The following is a 13,230-nucleotide window of genomic DNA, read 5'->3' on the forward strand; positions in this document are numbered from 1 at the left end:
ACCCGGGGATGGATTAATACATTATGGCCTTTCTCTTGCATTTCAAAGACGATGGTACAAAAAAATTACAAAAGAATGGTTGTTTTTTTTCTTTGTTACTATATTTTACCAGATCTAATGTGTTATATTCTATTACATTTCTTTCACATTTCCACAAACTTCAAAGTGTTTCCTTTCAAATGGAGCCAAGAATAAGCAGATCCTTGCTTCAGGTCCTGAGCTACAGGCAGTTAGATTTGGGTAAAAAAAGGGTGGTTCCTTAATTAAGAGTTTTATTTTCTAATTAAAAAAGTTGAGTGAAGATAAAAACTAAAACGTTGGAAAACTCGTTAAATACAGAGTTTGATTGAATGTTGCTACTTGGCAGGTAACCAACATACAGCACAGCAGAATGACTCAGAAACGGCATCAGGTGTTCAATCAGGTGTTTCAGATCCAATGTGCTGTTCTCACTACCTCTTTGTCCCTTTCATCTGTCTTCTATGTTCTGCGAAGACCTGTACTCTCTCAGTCTCTCTCTCTCTCTCTCTCTCTCTCTCTCTCTCTCTCTCTCTCTCTCTCTCTCTCTCTGTTCTGTCTCTCCTCTCCATCTCTCTGTCTTCTCTCTACCCCTCTCTCTCTCTCTGTCTCTCTCTCTCTTCTGTCTCTCTGTCTCTCCTCTCCATCTCTCTGTCTTCTCTCTACCCCTCTCTCTCTCTGTCTCTCTCTCTCTGCTGTCTCACCGTCTCTCCTCTCCATCTCTCTCTCTCTCTCTCTGTCTCTCTCTCTTCTCTCCCTCTCTCTCTCTCTCTCTCTCTCTCTCTCTCTCTCTCTCTCTCTCTCTCTCTCTCTCTCTCTCTCTCTCTCTCTCTCTCTCTCTCTCTCTCTCTCTCTCTCTCTCTCTCTCTGTTCTCTGTCTCTCCTCTCCATCTCTCTGTCTCTCAATCTTCTCTCTCTCTCTTCTGTCTCTCTCAATCTTCTCTCTCTCTCTTCTGTCTCTCTCAATCTTTCTCTCTCTCTTCTGTCTCTCTCTCTCCATCTCTATCTCTCAATCTTCTCTCTCTCTCTCTCTCTCTTCTGCCTCTCTGTCTCTCCTCTCCATCTCTCTGTCTCTCTCTCTGTTCTCTGTCTCTCTCTCTTCTCTCTCTCTCTTCTATCTCTCTCTCTCTCTCTCTCTAGCTCTCTCTCTCTTTCTTTCTGTCAATTCAAAGGGCTTTATTGGCATGGGAAACATGTGTTTACAATATCAAAGCAAATGGAATAGACAATAAACAAAAGGGAAATAAACAAGGGAAACATTTAGTGAAAATTACACACACAAACGTTTTTAAAGAATATGGACATTTCAAATGTTATATTATTGTCTGTGTACAGTGTTGCAACAATCTCTCTCCACCTCTCTCTCTCTCTAACTCTCGCTCTCTAACTCTCTCTCTAACTCTCTCTCTAACTCTCTCTTTCCTTCTCTCTGTTAAGACATGTGCTCTCTTCTCTTTGTACTCCACAGCACTCAGAAGACATGGTTGGGCTTTAAGTAAGAGCTGATTAGTGTCTGTTTTACTGCAAGACCCCACCCCAAACAGTCCCTGACCCTAGCCCCACGCCGACCGTCCCTAACCCCACGCCAACCATCCCTAACCCCACACCAACCGTCCCTAACCCCACACCAACCGTCCCTAACACCACCACAACCGACCCTAGCCCCACGCCAACTGTCCCTAACCCCACGCCAACCATCCCTAACCCCAGCCCAACTGTCCCTAACCCCAGCCCAACTGTCCCTAACCCCACCCTAACCCCACCCCAACCGTCCCTAACTCCACCCCACCCCACCCCAACCGTCCCTAACCCCAACTGTCCCTAACCCCACCCGTCCCTAACCTTAACCCCACCCCAACCGTCCCTAACCCCACCCTAACCGTCCCTAACCCCACCCCAGCCCAACCGTCCCTAACCCCACCCCAGCCCAACCGACCCTGACCCCACCCCAACCGTCCCTGACTCCACCCCAACCGTCCCTAACCCCACCCCACCCCAACCGTCCCTGACCCCACCCCAGCCCAACCGTTCCTGACCCTAACCCCACGCCAACCGTTGCTGATCCCACCCCACCCCAACCGCCCCTTACCCTAACCCCATCCCCAACAGTCCCTGACCCTAACCCCACCCCAACCGTCCCTTACTCTAACCCCTGACCCTAACCCCTGACCCTAACCCACCGGGTCTGACCCTAACCCCTGAACCTAACCTCTGACCCTACCCCCTGACACTTACCCCATTCCTGACCCTAACCCCTGACCTTAGACCCCCGACCCTAACCCATCGGGTCTGACCTTAACCCCTGAACCTAACCCTTGACCCTAACCCCCTGACCCTAACCCCTGACCCTTACCCCATTCCTGACCCTAAACCTCTGTGAGGGTCAGAACGTTGTGGATATGTCTATGCACAGAACAAAACATCATGGATAACTAATCTTCAGTTTGTAAAATTATTTGTGGGAACAAGGCACACGTGGAAAGAATCCACATCGACATACGATACAGAAAACAATTAAGGACTTCAAACATGATTGTGTTACGTTAACTTCTTAATAAGCTGTTGACCTTTTTGACCTTTTTGACCTTTTTGACCTTTTTGACTGCTATATAAATGTCTAATGTCGTCTCCTTGGCGCCGTTCACCAAGCTATGGAGACCTCTAGTGAAAGGACGTCAAGGAAGTGCCATTGATTTATACGGAGCTTTATGTGGAGGTTTCCATCTCGGCACCAACATTATTTTTGACGCCAGTCAGTCCAAACAACCATATACTCGTTTTTGGGGAATCAGCGAATCAGTGAAGAGTCATCATTCAACTACACAGACCTGGCAACCTGTGACCAGGAGGTCTTCACACTGGACACAGACCTGGCAACCTGTGACCAGGAGGTCTTCACACTGGACACAGACCTGGCAACCTGTGACCAGGAGGTCTTCACACTGGACACAGACCTGGCAACCTGTGACCAGGAGGTCTTCACACTGGACACAGACCTGGCAACCTGTGACCAGGAGGTCTTCACACTGGACACAGACCTGGCAACCTGTGACCAGGAGGTCTTCACACTGGACACAGACCTGGCAACCTGTGACCAGGAGGTCTTCACACTGGACACAGACCTGGCAACCTGTGACCAGGAGGTCTTCACACTGGACACAGACCTGGCAACCTGTGACCAGGAGGTCTTCACACTGGACACAGACCTGGCAACCTGTGACCAGGAGGTCTTCACACTGGACACAGACCAGGCAACCTGTGACCAGGAGGTCTTCACACTGGACACAGACCTGGCAACCTGTGACCAGGAGGTCTTCACACTGGACACAGACCTGGCAACCTGTGACCAGGAGGTCTTCACACTGGACACAGACCTGGCAACCTGTGACCAGGAGGTCTTCACACTGGACACAGACCTGGCAACCTGTGACCAGGAGGTCTTCACACTGGACACAGACCTGGCAACCTGTGACCAGGAGGTCTTCACACTGGACACAGACCTGGCAACCTGTGACCAGGAGGTCTTCACACTGGACACAGACCTGGCAACATGTGACCAGGAGGTCTTCACACTGGACACAGACCTGGCAACCTGTGACCAGGAGGTCTTCACACTGGACACAGACCTGGCACACCTGTGACCAGGTCACACTGGACACAGACCTGGCACCTGTGACCAGGAGGTCTTCACACTGACCAGTGGCAACCTGTGACCAGGAGGTCTCCACACTGGACACAGACCTGGCAACCTGTGACCAGGAGGTCTCCACACTGGACACAGACCTGGCAACCTGTGACCAGGAGGTCTTCACACTGGACACAGACCAGGCAACCTGTGACCAGGTGCCAGTCACTGGACACAGATCACCTGTGACCAGGAGGTCTTCACACTGGACACAGACCTGGCAACCTGTGACCAGGAGGTCTTCACACTGGACACAGACCTGGCAACCTGTGACCAGGAGCCAGTCCCACATCATGTGACCAGGTGCCAGTCCCACATCATGTGACCAGGTGCCAGTCCCACATCATGTGACCAGGAGGTCTTCACACTGGACACAGACCTGGCAACATCATGTGACCAGGAGGTCTTCACACTGGACACAGACCTGGCAACCTGTGACCAGGAGGTCTCCACACTGGACACAGACCTGGCAATCCTGTGACCAGGAGGTCTCCATCACTGGACACAGACCTGGCAACCTGTGACCAGGGAGGTCTTCACACTGGACACAGACCTCACCTGTGACCAGGAGGTATTCACACTGGACATCTGGCAACCTGTGACCAGGAGGTCTTCACACTGGACACAGACCTGGCAACCTGTGACCAGGAGGTCTTCACACTGGACACAGACCTGGCAACCTGTGACCAGGAGCCAGTCCCACATCATGTGACCAGGTGCCAGTCCCACATCATGTGACCAGGTGCCAGTCCCACATCAGGTGACCAGGTGATATTCCCACATCATGTGACCAGGTGATATTCCCACATCATGTGACCAGGTGATATTCCCACATCATGTGACCAGGTGATATTCCCACATCATGTGACCAGGTGATATTCCCACATCATGTGACCAGGTGATATTCCCACATCATGTGACCAGGTGATATTCCCACATCATGTGACCAGGTGATATTCCCACATCATGTGAACAGGAGGACTTCACACTGGGGCAGTCCCACATCATGTGACCAGGTGATATTCCCACATCATGTGACCAGGAGGACCACATTGGGGCAGTCCCCATCAGGTGACCAGGTGATATTCCCACATCATGTGACCAGGTGATATTCCCACATCATGTGAACAGGAGGACTTCACACTGGGGCAGTCCCACATCATGTGACCAGGTGATATTCCCACATCATGTGACCAGGTGATATTCCCACATCATGTGACCATGTGATGTTCCCACATCATGTGACCAGGTGATATTCCCACATCATGTGACCAGGTGATATTCCCACATCATGTGACCAGGTGATATTCCACATCATGTGACCAGGTGATATTCCCACATCATGTGACCATGTGATGTTCCCACATCATGTGACCAGGTGATATTCCCACATCATGTGACCAGGTGATATTCCCACATCATGTGACCAGGTGATATTCCCACATCATGTGACCAGGTGATATTCCCACATCATGTGACCAGGTGATATTCCCACATCATGTGACCAGGTGATATTCCCACATCATGTGACCAGGTGATATTCCCACATCATGTGACCAGGTGATATACACATCATGTGACAGGTGATATTCCCACATCATGTGACCAGGTGATATTCCACATCATGTGACCAGGTGATATTCAACATCATGTGACCAGGTGATATTCCCACATCATGTGACCAGGTGATATTCCCACATCATGTGACCAGGTGATATTCACATCATGTGACCAGGTGATATTCCGAGACATCATGTGACCAGGTGATATTCCCACATCATGTGACCAGGTGATATTCCCCATCATGTGACCAGGTGATATTCCCACATCATGTGACCAGGTGATATTCCCACATCATGTGACCAGGTGATACCTACATCATGTGACCAGGTGAGGCCCCCATCATGTGACCAGGTGATAGTCCCACATCATGTGACCAGGTGATATTCCCACATCATGTGACCAGGTGATATTCCCACATCATGTGACCAGGTGATATTCCCACATCATGTGACCAGGTGATATTCCCACATCATGTGACCAGGTGATATTCCCACATCATGTGACCAGGTGATATTCCCAGCATCATGTGACCAGGTGATATTCCCACATCATGTGACCAGGTGATATTCCCACATCATGTGACCAGGTGATATTCCCACATCATGTGCCCAGGTGATATTCCCACATCATGTGACCAGGTGATATTCCCACATCATGTGACCAGGTGATATTCCCACATCATGTGACCAGGTGATATTCCCACATCATGTGCCCAGGTGATATTGCCACATCATGTGACAGGTGATATTCCCACATCATGTGCCCAGGTGATATTCCCACATCATGTGACCAGGTGATATTCCCACATCATGTGACCAGGTGATATTCCCACATCATGTGACCAGGTGATATTCCCACATCATGTGACCAGGTGATATTCCCACATCATGTGACCAGGTGATATTCCCACATCATGTGACCAGGTGATATTCCCACATCATGTGACCAGGTGATATTAACATCATGTGACCAGGTGATATTCCCACATCATGTGACCAGGTGATATTCCCACATCATGTGACCAGGTGATATTCCCACATCATGTGACCAGGTGATATTCCCACATCATGTGCCCAGGTGATATTCCCACATCATGTGACCAGGAGGACTTCACACTGGGGCAGTCCCACATCATGTGACCAGGTGATATTCCCACATCATGTGACCAGGAGGACTTCACACTGGGGCAGTCCCACATCATGTGACCAGGTGATATTCCCACATCATGTGACCAGGAGGACTTATGGGGCAGTCCCACATCATGTGACCAGGTGATATTCCCACATCATGTGACCAGGTGATATTCCCACATCATGTGAACAGGAGGACTTCACACTGGGGCAGTCCCACATCATGTGACCAGGTGATATTCCCACATCATGTGACCAGGTGATATTCCCACATCATGTGACCAGGTGATATTCCCACATCATGTGACCAGGTGATATTCCCACATCATGTGACCAGGTGATATTCCCACATCATGTGACCAGGTGATATTCCCACATCATGTGAACAGGAGGACTTCACACTGGGCAGTCCCACATCATGTGACCAGGTGATATTCCCACATCATGTGACCAGGAGGACTTCACATTGGGGCAGTCCCCTATCAGGTGACCAGGTGATATTCCCACATCATGTGACCAGGAGGACTTCACACTGGGGCAGTCCCACATCAGGTGACCAGGTGATATTCCCACATCATGTGACCAGGAGGACTTCACACTGGGGCATTCCCACATCATGTGACCAGGTGATATTCCTACATCATGTGAACAGGAGGACTTCAACTGGGGCAGTCCCACATCATGTGACCAGACAGATATTCCCACATCATGTGACCAGGAGGACTTCACACTGGGGCAGTCCCACATCATGTGACCAGGTGATATTCCCACATCATGTGACCAGGTGATATTCCCACATCATGTGAATGTGATGTTCCCACATCATGTGACCAGGTGATATTCCCACATCATGTGACCAGGTGATATTCCCACATCATGTGACCAGGTGATACCCGTGGCATCATGTGACCAGGTGATATTCCCACATCATGTGACCAGGTGATATTCCCACATCATGTGACCAGGTGATATTCCCACATCATGTGACCAGGTGATATTCCCACATCATGTGACCAGGTGATATTCCCACATCATGTGACCAGGTGATATTCCCACATCATGTGACCAGGTGATATTCCCACATCATGTGACCAGGTGATAACCCGTGGCATCATGTGACCAGGTGATATTCCCACATCATGTGACCAGGTGATATTCCGTGGCACATCATGTGACCAGGTGATATTCCCACATCATGTGCCCAGGTGATATTCCCACATCATGTGACCAGGTGATATTCCCACATCATGTGACCAGGTGATATTCCCACATCATGTGACCAGGTGATATTCCCACATCATGTGCCCAGGTGATATTCCCACATCATGTGACCAGGTGATATTCCCACATCATGTGCCCAGGTGAATTCCCACATCATGTGACCAGGTGATATTACCCCACATCAGTGGGTGACCAGGAGAATTACCTCACATCATGTGACCAGGTGATATTCCCACATCATGTGACCAGGTGATATTAGAACATCATGTGACCAGGTGATATTCCCACATCATGTGACCAGGTTTGATATTCCCACATCATGTGACCAGGTGATATTCTACATCATGTGGGTGATATTCCCACAATGTGACCAGGTGATAGTCCCCCATCAGGTGGGTGCCCAGGTGATATTCCCACATCATGTGACCAGGTGATATTCCCACATCATGTGACCAGGTGATATTCCCACATCATGTGACCAGGTGATATTCCAACATCATGTGACCAGGTGATATTCCCACATCATGTGACCAGGTGATATTCCCACATCATGTGACCAGGTGATATTCCCACATCATGTGACCAGGTGATATTCCCACATCATGTGACCTTGTGATATTACCCACATCATGTGACCAGGTGATAGTCCCACATCATGTGCCCAGGTGATATTCCACATCATGTGACCAGGTGATATTCCCACATCATGTGACCAGGTGATATTCCCACATCATGTGACCAGGTGATATTCCCACATCATGTGACCAGGTGATATTCCCACATCATGTGACCAGGTGATATTCCCACATCATGTGACCAGGTGATATTCCCACATCATGTGACCAGGTGATATTCCCACATCATGTGCCCAGGTGATATTCCCACATCATGTGACCAGGTGATATTCCCACATCATGTGACCAGGTGATATTCCCACATCATGTGACCAGGTGATAGTCCCACATCATGTGCATGTAAGTTCACAATATTTATTTGAAAACACAACAGACAATTTGGAGAAGCAGAAAGTTTAATTGGCAGAGTTTGGGAGTCAAATAAAATCTGGGAATTAACTTGCAGTGTATTAGTTGATGATTCAAATTGAGATACTGTTCCAGACTATTTTATCATCTGTATTCTGTTGGTAGTCTTTAAGATCTATATTCCATACAGTTACTATTCCTGACCCAGTTACTGATCCTAATGTCATTTGTCCCTGACCCTAACCCCAACCCAACCATTCCTTCCCGGACAGACAGAGATGCCCTCTCTGTGAGAACCGTTCCAGCCTGCTGTTCTCTGGGTAGAGGGTGGGTGTCTATAGCTTAACCCCCACCTGCCTGACCACTGTGTCAGTGAACACATCTAGAATGCTGGTATAACCACAGTACAATTTAAAGAAGCATCCAACCCCACCCGTCCCAGACCTTAAACCCTGACCCACAACCCGTGGCACCCTGTGAACCAGTGGAACAAGGTGGGTGACCTTAACCCCTGACTCTAAAGGTGGCACCCTGTGTACCAGTGGAACAAGGTGGGTGACCTTAACCCTGACCCTAACCCGTGGGTGTACCAGTGGAACACCGTCCCAGACCTTAACCCCTGACCCTAACAAGGTGGCACCCTGTGTACCAGTGGAACACCGTCCCAGACCTTAACCCTGACCCCAAAGGTGGCACCCTGTGTTCCAGTGGAACACCGTCCCAAGGTGGGACCTTAACCCTGACCCTAACCCGTGGCACCCTGTGTTCCAGTGGAACACCGTCACAAGGTGTGTCTTAACCCCTGACCCACAAGGTGGGTGTACCAGTGGAACACCGTCCCAGACCTTAACCCTGACCCTAACCCGTGGGTGTACCAGTGAGAACACTGTCCACAGGGTGGGTAACCCCTGAGAACCCGTGGCACAAGGTGGGTGTCCCAGCAGAACCATCCCTGGTGTCTGCCTCTACCCCACAAGGTGGGTGTCTTTAGAACCCTCCAACAAGTGGGTGTCTTCCTCTACCCCACAAGGTGGGTGTCTTGAGAACCCCACAAGGTGGGTGTCTTGAGAACTCTACCCCACAAGGTGGGTGTCTTGAGAACTCTACCTCACAAGGTGGGTGTCTTTAGAACTCTACCTCACAAGGTGGGTGTGTTTAGAACTCTACCTCACAAGGTGGGTGTGTTTAGAACTCTACCTCACAAGGTGGGTGTGTTTAGAACTCTACCTCACAAGGTGGGTGTGTTTAGAACTCTACCTCACAAGTTGGGTGTGTTTAGAACTCTACCTCACAAGGTGGGTGTCTTGAGAACTCTACCTCACAAGGTGGGTGTCTTGAGAACTCTACCTCACAAGGTGGGTGTCTTGAGAACTCTACCCACAAGGTGGGTGTCTTGAGAACTACGCCACAAGGTGGGTGTCTTTACAACTCTAACCCACAAGGTGGGTGTCTTTAGAACTCTACCTCACAAGGTGGGTGTCTTGAGAACTCTACCCACAAGGTGGGTGTCTTGAGAACTCTAACCCACAAGGTGGGTGTCTTTAGAACTCTACCTCACAAGGTGGGTGTCTTGAGAACTCTACCTCACAAGGTGGGTGTCTTGAGAACTCTACCTCACAAGGTGGGTGTCTTTAGAACTCTACCTCACAAGGTGGGTGTCTTTAGAACTCTACCTCACAAGGTGGGTGTCTTTAGAACTCTACCTCACAAGGTGGGTGTCTTGAGAACTCTACCTCACAAGGTGGGTGTCTTTAGAACTCTACCTCACAAGGTGGGTGTGTTTAGAACTCTACCTCACAAGGTGGGTGTCTTTAGAACTCTACCCCACAAGGTGGGTGTCTTGAGAACTCTACCTCACAAGGTGGGTGTCTTGAGAACTCTACCCCACCAGGTGGGTGTCTTTAGAACTCTACCCCACCAGGTGGGTGTCTTTACAACTCTACCCCACCAGGTGGGTGTCTTTACAACTCTACCCCACAAGGTGGGTGTCTTTAGAACTCTACCTCACAAGGTGGGTGTCTTTAGAACTCTACCCCACAAGGTGGGTGTCTTTAGAACTCTACCCCACAAGGTGGGTGTCTTGAGAACTCTACCTCACAAGGTGGGTGTGTTTAGAACTCTACCTCACAAGGTGGGTGTCTTTAGAACTCTACCCACAAGGTGGGTGTCTTGAGAACTCTGCCTCACAAGGTGGGTGTCTTGAGAACTCTACCTCACAAGGTGGGTGTCTTTAGAACTCTACCCCACCAGGTGGGTGTCTTTACAACTCTACCCCACCAGGTGGGTGTCTTTACAACTCTACCCCACCAGGTGGGTGTCTTTACAACTCTACCCCACAAGGTGGGTGTCTTTACAACTCTACCCACCAGGTGGGTGTCTTTACAACTCTACCTCACCAGGTGGGTGTCTTAGAACTCTACCTCACCAGGTGGGTGTCTTTAGAACTCTACCCCACCAGGTGGGTGTCTTTAGAACTCTACCCCACCAGGTGGGTGTCTTTAGAACTCTACCTCACCAGGTGGGTGTCTTTAGAACTCTACCCCACCAGGTGGGTGTCTTTACAACTCTACCCCACCAGGTGGGTGTCTTTACAACTCTACCCCACCAGGTGGGTGTCTTTAGAACTCTACCCCACCAGGTGGGTGTCTTTAGAACTCTACCCCACCAGGTGGGTGTCTTTAGAACTCTACCCCACCAGGTGGGTGTCTTTAGAACTCTACCCCACCAGGTGGGTGTCTTTACAACTCTACCCCACCAGGTGGGTGTCTTTACAACTCTACCTCACCAGGTGGGTGTCTTTACAACTCTACCCCACCAGGTGGGTGTCTTTACAACTCTACCCCACCAGGTGGGTGTCTTTAGAACTCTACCCCACCAGGTGGGTGTCTTTACAACTCTACCCCACCAGGTGGGTGTCTTTACAACTCTACCCCACCAGGTGGGTGTCTTTACAACTCTACCCCACCAGGTGGGTGTCTTTACAACTCTACCTCACCAGGTGGGTGTCTTGAGAACTCTACCCCACCAGGTGGGTGTCTTGAGAACTCTACCCCACCAGGTGGGTGTCTTTACAACTCTACCCCACCAGGTGGGTGTCTTTACAACTCTACCCCACCAGGTGGGTGTCTTTACAACTCTACCCCACCAGGTGGGTGTCTTTACAACTCTACCCCACCAGGTGGGTGTCTTGACAACTCTACCCCACCAGGTGGGTGTCTTTACAACTCTACCCCACCAGGTGGGTGTCTTTACAACTCTACCCCACCAGGTGGGTGTGTTGAGAATTTATATTTTTGATCAGTGTATTTAATCAGGCGATGTCAAGTGAGACCATGGTTTAATTTCAATGTTTCCCCAAAGCAAAATATTTAAAAATGAGAGGTACATTACATTGGAACATCACAGCATTAGAACCTAGTTACTAAATCAATCAATCAATCAAAACAATTGCACACCTCAGTGAACTAATTTATCATCAAAGTTTTTAAATGCCCAAGTGGCACCAGGGAATCAAAATGCAATGAATTTTGTAAGTGACTCCAAAAATGTGGAGCATGAAAACTAAAAGCAGATTCAACTCATTCTGTGGAGATCTGCGGAATCTGAGGAGTTAATCAACCCTGTGAAAGGGTTTGGTATCTCATTATTTTATACTAAAAATGAAGTTTAGTAAATTGGAAGCTTTGTAAACAAAAAGGAAGTAATTAATTGATCTACAGGACTTTAATGAGGACCAACCAGCCTTTTGATACAGGATGCAGTAGTGAGTATTAAAACTGCCACCTGTGATAAAGCGAAGGGCGCTATATGGTAGACAGCATCCAAAGGTTTACGAGTAGTGGCTGTTGCATTCTGGTAAATGGTGTCACCATAATCAAGACCTGGTAGGAAAGTTGACTGTACAATCTGCTTCCTGCTGTTTCAGGGAGAGGCCAGATCTATTTCTAAAACAGGAAGCCCACTTTAAATCTCTTTAACTAAAGGAAGTGTTGCAGCTGTACTCTGATTGGTTGAATGAAGCCTGCTTTTTGTTGTTGTTGCCCTATAGCCAACTTGAATGCTAGGTGTCTTTCTGCGCTACACCTTTTGCAAAATTCAGAAAACTAGATTTAACACCGTCAGAGATCACACATTGAGTCCTGTCTGACAGATAATTCTCAAACCACTTGCAGAAGAAGACTGATCCGGAGCCTATTTCAGTCAACCTTTGAACGAGAATGTGAGGGTAACGGAGGCCTTGGAAACATCTATAAATTAAGACAGCACAATGATTTTTATGATCTATGCAGCTTAACATCTATAACATAGCAGCTGAAATGATGTTCAGGTCTAAAAGCAGGCCGGGGAACATTAAGAACAGAGTGAGAAGTTAAAAAAGTTCTTAGCTGAAAGTTAGTCAGGGATTCTAAAAAGTAAAACTTTGGAAGGCAAGATAACTTGGACTGGTACTTTTGACGTCAGAAATATCTCCTTCTCCAGCCCATAGGCAGGTAGTCTGGCGAGTAGAAGCGTTTGGCCAGTAACCCAAAGGTTGCTTGAAATGAGTTATCTGATTCAGAAGAATCTCCTCCTTTATGTTGGGGGAGGATGTGTCGCTTTCCAGATCGTAAGTAAAAAATATCGGTCAACG

At 48.8% G+C, this 13,230-nt stretch overlaps 1 long non-coding RNA gene across 1 annotated transcript in view; it reads left to right on the top strand.

The window, feature by feature from the left end:
• Positions 1–8,240: 8,240 nt before the first annotated feature.
• The window catches only part of LOC127921778 (uncharacterized), an 8,177-nt gene continuing 3,187 nt past the window's right edge, over positions 8,241–13,230 (top strand). Inside the window, exons 1-2 of the long non-coding RNA XR_008109540.1 lie at positions 8,241–8,282; positions 8,490–8,567. This is a non-coding gene — a long non-coding RNA (uncharacterized LOC127921778). The remainder of the gene's footprint in view (positions 8,283–8,489; positions 8,568–13,230) is intronic.

Source organism: Oncorhynchus keta, unplaced genomic scaffold (genome assembly GCF_023373465.1).
Source record: "Oncorhynchus keta strain PuntledgeMale-10-30-2019 unplaced genomic scaffold, Oket_V2 Un_contig_2353_pilon_pilon, whole genome shotgun sequence".
Taxonomy (NCBI): Eukaryota; Metazoa; Chordata; class Actinopteri; order Salmoniformes; family Salmonidae; genus Oncorhynchus; species Oncorhynchus keta.